Source organism: Phocoena phocoena, chromosome 13 (genome assembly GCF_963924675.1).
Source record: "Phocoena phocoena chromosome 13, mPhoPho1.1, whole genome shotgun sequence".
Lineage (NCBI taxonomy): Eukaryota > Metazoa > Chordata > Mammalia > Artiodactyla > Phocoenidae > Phocoena > Phocoena phocoena.
In genome coordinates, this window is record NC_089231.1 from 29380676 (window position 1) to 29389570 (window position 8895).

An 8895-nucleotide genomic window follows, 5' to 3' on the forward strand; every position below is an offset into this window, starting at 1 on the left:
CTGTCCTCAGCAGAAAATCTCGTTTCTTGTTAATTTAGCAAAGCTACATTTTAACTCACTTTTAAATCAGGCACCCGCATGCTCTACTCATTTCCAGCCCTAGCATACTTTTTAAATCTTTTGATCAAACAATATCTTGCCTAACCTGTTGGTTATTTCCATAGATTAAAGAAGTAGAAATGAAGAATAAGTAATTAACAGATGACCAGATCTCTTCCTTAGCTTCCCCTTCAGTAATCTGGCAAACAAACTGTGTGATAAAAGTGGTGAACAAGATAGCATCTATGGGGTGCCCTCCTTTCCCTTGGGTCATGCGTGGCCGGAAGTGTTGCCCGAAACGGAGTATTCAAGATGGGGACTGCCCTGGACATTAAGGTTAAAAGAGCGAACAAGGTTTATCACACCAGGGAATGCTCTCCGGGGTGGTGGTCGTATCTGGGAAGGATTTGGTCCAGCACCAGGGAGTCTCCTTGACAGTGGAAGGAGCCGTGAACCTCCAACTCAGCGCCAAGAGTGTGGGTGTGTTTGAAGCATTCTATAATTCTGTTAAGCCCATCCAGATTATCAACAGTACCATCGAAATGGAGAAACCAGGAAAATTTCCCCGTGGCAAAACAGAAATTCCTTTTGAATTTCCTCTGCACGTGAAGGATAAGAGTTCTGTATGAGACTTATCACGGCGTGTTTGTCAACATTCAGGTTAAGGTATGAAGAGCTCATTTTGAGATGCCCTGGAGGCCTGAGCTCCAGGACTCTGAGCACTGTCACTAGCATCGCTTCTCTTCCCCATGTGGGGCACAGCTCTGCCCTTGCCCTGGCACCCAGTGCAGTGCTGCCCATGCAGAAAACCCAGCAAGTGAGAGCGAGTTGGGGGCTGACCCACATCTCCCAGGTTGGCCTGTGAAGTCTAGATGCCATCCAGGGGTTTGCAGTCCTGCTGCCTGTGTTTTCTCATCCTTACTACAAAACAGCTGCCGTTTTACCCAGAGCTGCTGTGTGCCAACCCTTGGCTTATCACACGTTACCTCGTTGGGTCCTCACTAAGTATACCCTGTGCTGTGACATGTGGCGGTCCCTGCTGGCTAAGGACTTGACTAAGACCTGTGAATTCATCATTCATTCTGCTCCTTAGAAGGGGAAACTGACTCCGAGTCCCGTGGACTTCACTGTCACACCTGAAACCTTACAGAATGTCAAAGAGAGAAACTTGCTCCCCAAATTTCTCATCAGAGGACATCTCAACTCGACCAACTGTGTTATCACACACCCACTAATGGGAGAGCTGGTGGTGGAGAGCTCGGAGGCCACCATCAAAAGCATCGAGTTGTAGCTGGTGCACATGGAGACCTGTGGCTGTGCAGAAGGGTACGCCCGCGATGCCACAGAAATTCAGAACATTCAGATAGCCAATGGGGACGTGTGTCGGGGCCGCTCTGTCCCCATATACATGGTCTTCCCCCAGCTCTTCACCTGCCCGACACTGGAGACCACCAACTTCAAAGTGGAGTTCGAGGTTAACATTGTTGTGCTGCTTCACCCTGAGCACCTCATCACAGAGAACTTCCCGTTGAAGCTCTGCAGGATGTAGGCAGGAACAGGTGGAAATGCAGCCATGCCGACCTACGGGAGCTGAAGTCGGCAGCCCCGAACTTGCTTTCTTGATGGTTCTGTATCAGAAATGAGTCTGACCCTTCTTCCTTATTCCCTCGAGGCCCCTCTAGTCAGAATTTCCCTTTGAAATTCATCAGGATTTCTTCATGGCGTTGGCAATATTGTTTCCCAGAGAGTAAATTTCCTGTGACTCCTGACTAACCTGCTCCTTTTTAGGTTCAGAGCACAGTTATAACAGAGTCTGAATTTTGCTGGAAAGTGAGGTCAGGGACAAAGGAAACCTCCTGTCTGGCCGACGGTTGTGGCCAGGGCTCCCGACAGCTCCCCGACTGCGCAGGGTGGCGACAGGCGTGCTGGTTGCCAATGACTTTGGCGGACACCCGCCAAGGAGGGTGCTGTGGTGCCCGCTGCAGATGCACAGTGTGTTTCTCACTCTGTTCTCTTTTATAACATTTGTCGTGATAACTTCAGAACTTTTGGGAACCTGGGGAAAGTGTGCTTTGCCCTCCCAAGAGTGAGGGGACCTGGTGACCACAGCTGGTGCTGGAGTGTTTCTGAGTCTCAGGACCTGGTGTGAAGTTGCCTGCTGCCGTCTTCCGAGTCCGTTTAAGTGCGAGGTTCTGTCAGGGACAAAAACACGTGTCCACGCCCGTCATTGTTGGCTGGGCTCTGAGTGGCAGGGGACCCGAGCCCAGGCCAGCAGTGAAGACCCCTCTGTGCTGGGCGGGACCTGGACCTGATGAACTTGGCCCACCTCCATCCCACGTGAGGGACCTGCGTTGGCGGGGTCGGGGGAGGTAGTTTGGCCTGAAGCCATTTTCTCCCTCGCCTCCTGTTGGGAATTGCCGTGTATGGTGGGTCTGTTACAACACATTTCTTCCTTCACAACCGGCTGTTGTTTCTCTGGGTCCACAATTAACCTCAGAAGTAAGCTGCGCACCGTGCACGCTGCCTGGCCTTCCTCTCCTAAGGGAATAATTATTACGTGAAGAGCTGCCAGCAGCCCGGCCGCCTTTATCATTTTATTCAAACTCGAGGGGCCTGGGCGAGGGCCATTTCCTTGCCCTTCTTGGACGGGCACCTCCACCATCAGTTAGTAAGGAAAACTCGGACGTTTGGGTATCTTGGGCAGCAGCAGTCCCACTACTGCCCTGGCTGGAGCTGGAGGTGTCCTTTGTCAGGTTCTCCCATTACAGCAGGGGGAAGGGGAGGTGAAGGAAAGAGGCCGTGAACCTAAAACTGTACATTTTTTTGGGAAATGCCCGGTTAGGCAGGGGCACTTTCTGGCTATTGGAGCTCCAACAGAAATGGGGCCTTGCTCTGGTTCTCAGCCACATCGTGAGTTCCACAGGAAATGTGGGAGAGGTCAATCAGAAATAAAACGTTTAAAAAAGAAACAAACATAAAAAAGATAGCATCTAAAGAAATGTCACAAGAAGATGACAAGCCTGCATGCAGTGGGAGACAGGTATGAGTCTGATCCCCTAACTCAATGATTAACTGAGATTACTTTCCTTTTCCCTTTAAAAACTTTCATGGTCGAGCAGAATCTTCGGAGTTGATTTTTGGGGACACCGAGTCCACCATCTCTCCAGATTGCTGGCATTCTGATTAAAAGAAACTTTCCTTTCTACCAACATTTGCCTCTCTCTTGGGTATTGCTTTTCAAGTGGTGAGCAGCTGGACCTGAGTTTGGTAACAGAGGAGAAAGGCAACCCAGGAATCATTACTTCCATTTCACAGATGTAGACGCAGGCTGCTGAGTCTCTATTAAAAGATTTTTACCACCTGGTTACATGTGATCCAGGGAAACACATTTAAGCCTACAGAACCTTAGTTCTCTTATCTTCTAACATGGAAATCAAATAATCTCTTAGAATACTTCTGGTTGAAGATCTTATTATCTATTTTAATAGCTGTAATTAACTGCTTCTTAAACAGTCTCCCATGATCCTGGCCTCCTGATATTTACATTCTTCTATAAACTCTTTCCCTTGTGTGTGAGCTGGACCTAGTGACTCACTTCTAGCAAATAGAATACACCAGAGGCAATAGGATGCTCTTTCTGAGATTAGGTTATAACTACTGTGACTTCCCTCTTCCTTGTTCTCTCTCTTTGGCTCTTCTTATGTACTTGCTAGAATGAAGCAAGTTGCAGAGGCCCACATGGTGAAGCCCTGGGGACAGCATTTGGTCAATAGCCAGTGAGAAACTGAGGCCTTCAGTCTGACAACCCGAAGAGAACTGAATTCTGCCAATGGTACTGTGAGTGAACATGGAAGCAGATTCTCCCCTGGTGGAACCTTCAGATGACTGAGATCCTGACCAACAACTTGCAGCCTTCTGAGATACCCTGACCCAGACCCGTAGCTTCCAACTAAGCCACCCCTGAATTTCTGACCCACACAGGAACTGTGAGATGATAAATGTTGTTTTAAATCTCTAAGTGTTGAAATAATTTGTTACACAGCAATAGATGATTAAAGTCAAATATCAATGCCAGAACTGATAACAGGATTTCTTTTCCCTGATTTTTTGTTTCAACATTTTCTAACATATTCATAACACATTAGTGAAATGAAATGCTCTGTGTGAGAAGGGTTCTATGGTCAAAATACATTTAAGAAATGTTTCACAGTCGATCTTTCCCTTGCAAATACATAATGTATATTGTATATTAAAGATTCAGTGGTAAAGAAAGTTAATTTTGTTAAAGCCAGCATTCCTCAAACTTTTTGAACACATAACACTATTAACATGAAGCACCTATTAATAAATATTCCAAGGAAGATATACATCATAAAGCACAATGAACAGACTTTAGGAAACACCGACAGGGCTATTTTATTACCTTCTGAACATCTTTCTGAGAGCTACAACCAAGAAAATGAAGCAGAATGGAGAAATCTGTGGTGTGTACAGTTTGTGTACTATCAGGAGAAAAATACACCTGGAGGTACTTCTGGCAGTATGAATATGAATACCTTTTATTCCCTTCTCTCTACCTTTCTATGTTTTCCATAGTGGACATATATTACTATTTACATATGACAAATTTTATACAGTAGGCTTAGTAACATTCTTCTCCCCATCTTGTTTTGGTAAGCTTTGAGACTGCGCTTTTATGTATGCACATGTGTATACAAGGGGTGGAGGCACTGGGGTGAGGCATAAGGCCGAGATAACTCTGGCTGCATGTATTACCCCTGTCTACATGGGTGGATGCCTGATTACCTACTCTGGATGAGTTTCAAGCTCTCCTACAGGTTACTCTTTGCACCTGCCCAGAGAACCTATGAATGGCATAGCTGTACTGCTGACATTTCTTTATGGGAGGCTGGTCATTAGGTCTGACCCTCTCTGCCAGAGCTGAGTTGTTACACCGTTGTGTTTATGGGGTCCCCCAGGCCTGAACTAGATCTCTGCTCTTCTTCCTCCTTGCTGCAGCAAGAAAGACATTGCTATATATGTCCCAAATTTTGGGGCCAAAGAGAAGAAGGGAAAGGTGAGGAATGAAGTTGTTTCCCTGCCCAAGTGCAAAATGCAGTCCTTCAGGAGAGATTCTAGACTGTAGGGAAACAAGTTATGGCAAAGTTGTGTGGCCAGGTACAACAGCAGGGGCCTGGAGTGTTTCTTCTGGGGTGAGCATTCCGAGGGTAGGTTAGAGGAGCTTCTGCGACTATAGAGGCATGATCTGGACCACTATTGAGCAAGAATTGGGATTACAAGCCAGTGAATGTGAAGCCAAGCTTTGACCACAGGACAGTTAGTCTCAAGAGCTTTCTGCCTTCCTGTTCACACTTGCTCCCCTCCTCTCACCCTGCCAACCATTGCTGAACTGCCTTGCACCCTTCTTCATTTTTAAAAAAATTAATTAATTTATTTTTTTCAGTTTTTTTTAACATCTTTATTGGAGTATAATTGCTTTACAATGGTGTGTTAGCTTCTGCTTCATAACAAAGTGAATCAGTTGTACATATACATATATCCCCATATCTCATCCCTCTTGCGTTTCCCTCCCTCTCACCCTCCATAACCCACCCCTCTAGGTGGTCACAAAGCACCGAGCTGATCTCCCTGTGCTATGGGGCTCCTTCCCACTAGCTTTCTATTTTACATTTGGTAGTGTATATATGTCCACGCCACTCTCTCACTTTGTCCCAGCTTACCCTTCCCCCTCCCCGTGTCCTCAAGTCCATTCTATAGTAGGTCTGTGTCCTTATTCCCGTCTTGCCTCTAGGTTCTTCATGAGCATTTTTTTGTTTTGTGTTTTGTTCTTAGATTCCATATATATGTGTTAGCATACGGTATTTGTTTTTCTCTTTCTAACTTACTTCACTCTGTATGACAGACTCTAGGTCCATCCACCTCACTACAAATAACTCAGTTTCATTTCTTTTTATGGCTGAGTAATATTTCATTGTATATATGTGCCAAATCTTCTTTATCCATTCATCTGTCAATGGACACTTAGGTTGCTTCCATGTCCTGGCTATTGTAAATAGAGCTGCAATGAACAATATGGTACATGACACTTTTTGAGTTATGGTTTTCTCAGGGTATATGACCAGTAGTGGGATTGCTGGGTTGTATGGTATTTCTAGTTTTAGTTTTTTAAGGAACCTCCATACTGTTCTCCATAGTGGCTGTATCAATTTACATTCCCACCAACAGTGCAAGAAGGTTCCCTTTTCTCCACACTGTCTCCAGCATTTATAGTTTGTAGACATTTTTTTTTTTTTTGGCAGTACGTGGGCCTCTCACTGTTGTGGCCTCTCCCGTTGCAGAGCACAGGCTCCGGATGCACAGGCTCAGTGGCCATGACTCATGGGCCCAGCCACTTTGTGGCATGTGGGATCTTCCCGGACTGGGGCACGAACCCGTGTCCCCTGCATCGGCAGGTGGACTCTCAACCACTGCACCACCAGGGAAGCCCTGTTTGTAGATTTTTTGGTGATGGCCATTCTGACTGGTGTGAGATGATATCTCATTGTAGTTTTCATTTGCATTTCTCTAATGATTAATGATGTTGAGCATTCTTTCATGTGTTTGTTGGCAATCTGTATATCTTTGGAGAAATGTCTATTTAGGTCTCTGCCCATTTTTGGATTGGGTTTGTTTTTTTGATATTGAGCTGCATGAGCTTCTTGTAAATTTTGGAGATTAATCCGTTGTCAGTTTCTTCATTTGCAAATATTTTCTCCCACTCTGATGGTTGTCTTTTCATCTTGTTTATGGTCTCCTTTGCTGTGCAAAGCTTTTAAGTTTCATTAGGTCGCACATGTTTATTTTTGTTTTTATTTCCATTTCTCTAGGAGGTCGGTCAAAAAGGATCTTGCTGTGATTTATGTCATAGAGTGTTCTGCCTATGTTTTCCTCTAAGAGTTTGATAGTTTCTGGCCTTACATTTAGGTCTTTAATCCATTTTGAGGTTTTTTTGTGTGTATGGTGTTAGGGAGTTAGGCAGTACCCTTCTTCTTATCCTGAGTTCTTTCATCACTTTAAAGTGTTTTGTATCAATGACCTAATCTAGCATGTGATGAAAGCTGAGGGCTTTTCTTCAGAAAGGTACACCTACATGCATTTAAATGTTTCCTATCACTTCTCAAAGAAACAAGAATAAGGAGTCTGATGTTGAAATGGAAGCTTTGCTTCTACATCCAGAGTTCACAGATCCTGAAAGTTCATCATCAGCTTACTAAGGGTTTATGAGTTCCTGAGTTATAAATTCTACCATAAAGCCCTTCTCCCAGCTGAAGGTTTAGATTGAAAATTGTCTATTGAAGGTATGGAACAGACATAGCTTCAGATTTCACCTGGGCCCTCTTAATAGAGAAGTGGTGGGCTTTAAAATTCAAGACAATTAGTCTTGAGTAGTGCGGTTCCAAGCTTTGAGGCATGCAGTTGGGGAAAGAAGTCTTAGGGGCCCATTTGGCAACCCCCGAATCACAGATTAAACTCCTTGTGTGGATAAACCTGGGTGGCTCTTAGAATATTCAGCCGCTTATCTGGAGAACTAATGTATGCCTAAGTCCATGGCAAGGAATCTGGAGTCAGACTGAAATTGTGTGGCATTGAGTCTGGAGTCCTTCAGTGGCCCTTTATCTGGAGGATGGAAGTCTTCAGTTACCTTAGTTATTATTATAATGGGGTTCACTGATATCAATATTAAGAGTGAAATTTCTTAGCTTTTACAAAATTATTATTTTAGACAAGATGCTTTTCTTTCATAGAAATCATACATCATTAAAAAGAAATCATATATTCCTTGTTGTGCTTAAGGAGTACAAGTCAAATTTCATAGGTGTCTTCCATCAAATATCTCCCATCCCACCTGCAAAATCTCTATTTCTATCATTCTTTGATTTAAATCTTTGAAGGTTGCTAAGAAAAATGCAAATGCTATTGGAGGAGTTTAGCTTTCTACAGCTATTATCATTCAGGAATTTCTTAATCTAGATTAGTTTATTAGATTGACTACAGACAGGGACAGGAGACACAAGTCAAAAAGCTAGGAGGCTGGAAGAAAAAGGACAAGAAAATTCACAAACCATATCATTTTTCTGAGGTTTTGAAGTGTGGGAGGTTAAGGCTGAAAAGACTTGGAAGGATATCTGAATCTAGTCTAGAGCTCTGCATCAGCAGTGGATGTACATGGGAGAATAGTGGGGAGGTATCCAGTGGAAGTTCTCAGTAAATGGAAGAAGTAGGCTTAAGGGAGAGTTTGGGAAATCAGCTTAATACTTGTTGCCTCACAGGCATGCCAAGGATTCTCCTGGGGCTGGTGATCAGAAGGGGAAGTTTATTCTCATTGCCATTTAAAGATTCTTCTTTGACTTCGGCATTATTGTTTTAATTTTCTGGGTGAAGCTTCAGGCTTGGGGAAGTTTGATGCCTCTGACTAGTTGTCATTTTAATTTTTAGCAGTGTCAGAAATGGAAATGAATTAAGGGTGCAGACCATTGTGTATATGTTCTTTTCTGTTTAAATTGCTTTCCTCCCCCCACACCCCCCAAAGAGGTATTTTTTAGATTAAATTTTCCTCAGTTTTATTGAGAAATAATTGATATACATCAGTGTATAAGTTTAAGGTGTGCAGCATGATGGCTTGATTTACATATATTGTAAAATAATTACCACAATGTACTCAGTTAACATCCATCATTTCATATAGACAATAAAAAGAAAAGGAACAAAAAATTTCTCCCTGTGCTGAGAACTCTTAGGATTTACTCTCTTATATTAACTATAGTCATTATGATGTATGCTACATCCTTAGTACTA

At 43.7% G+C, this 8895-nt stretch overlaps 1 pseudogene; it reads left to right on the top strand.

Moving 5' to 3' along the window:
* Positions 1–351: 351 nt before the first annotated feature.
* LOC136133187 (vacuolar protein sorting-associated protein 26C-like) lies at positions 352–1588 on the top strand (annotated as a pseudogene).
* Positions 1589–8895: the final 7307 nt, after the last annotated feature.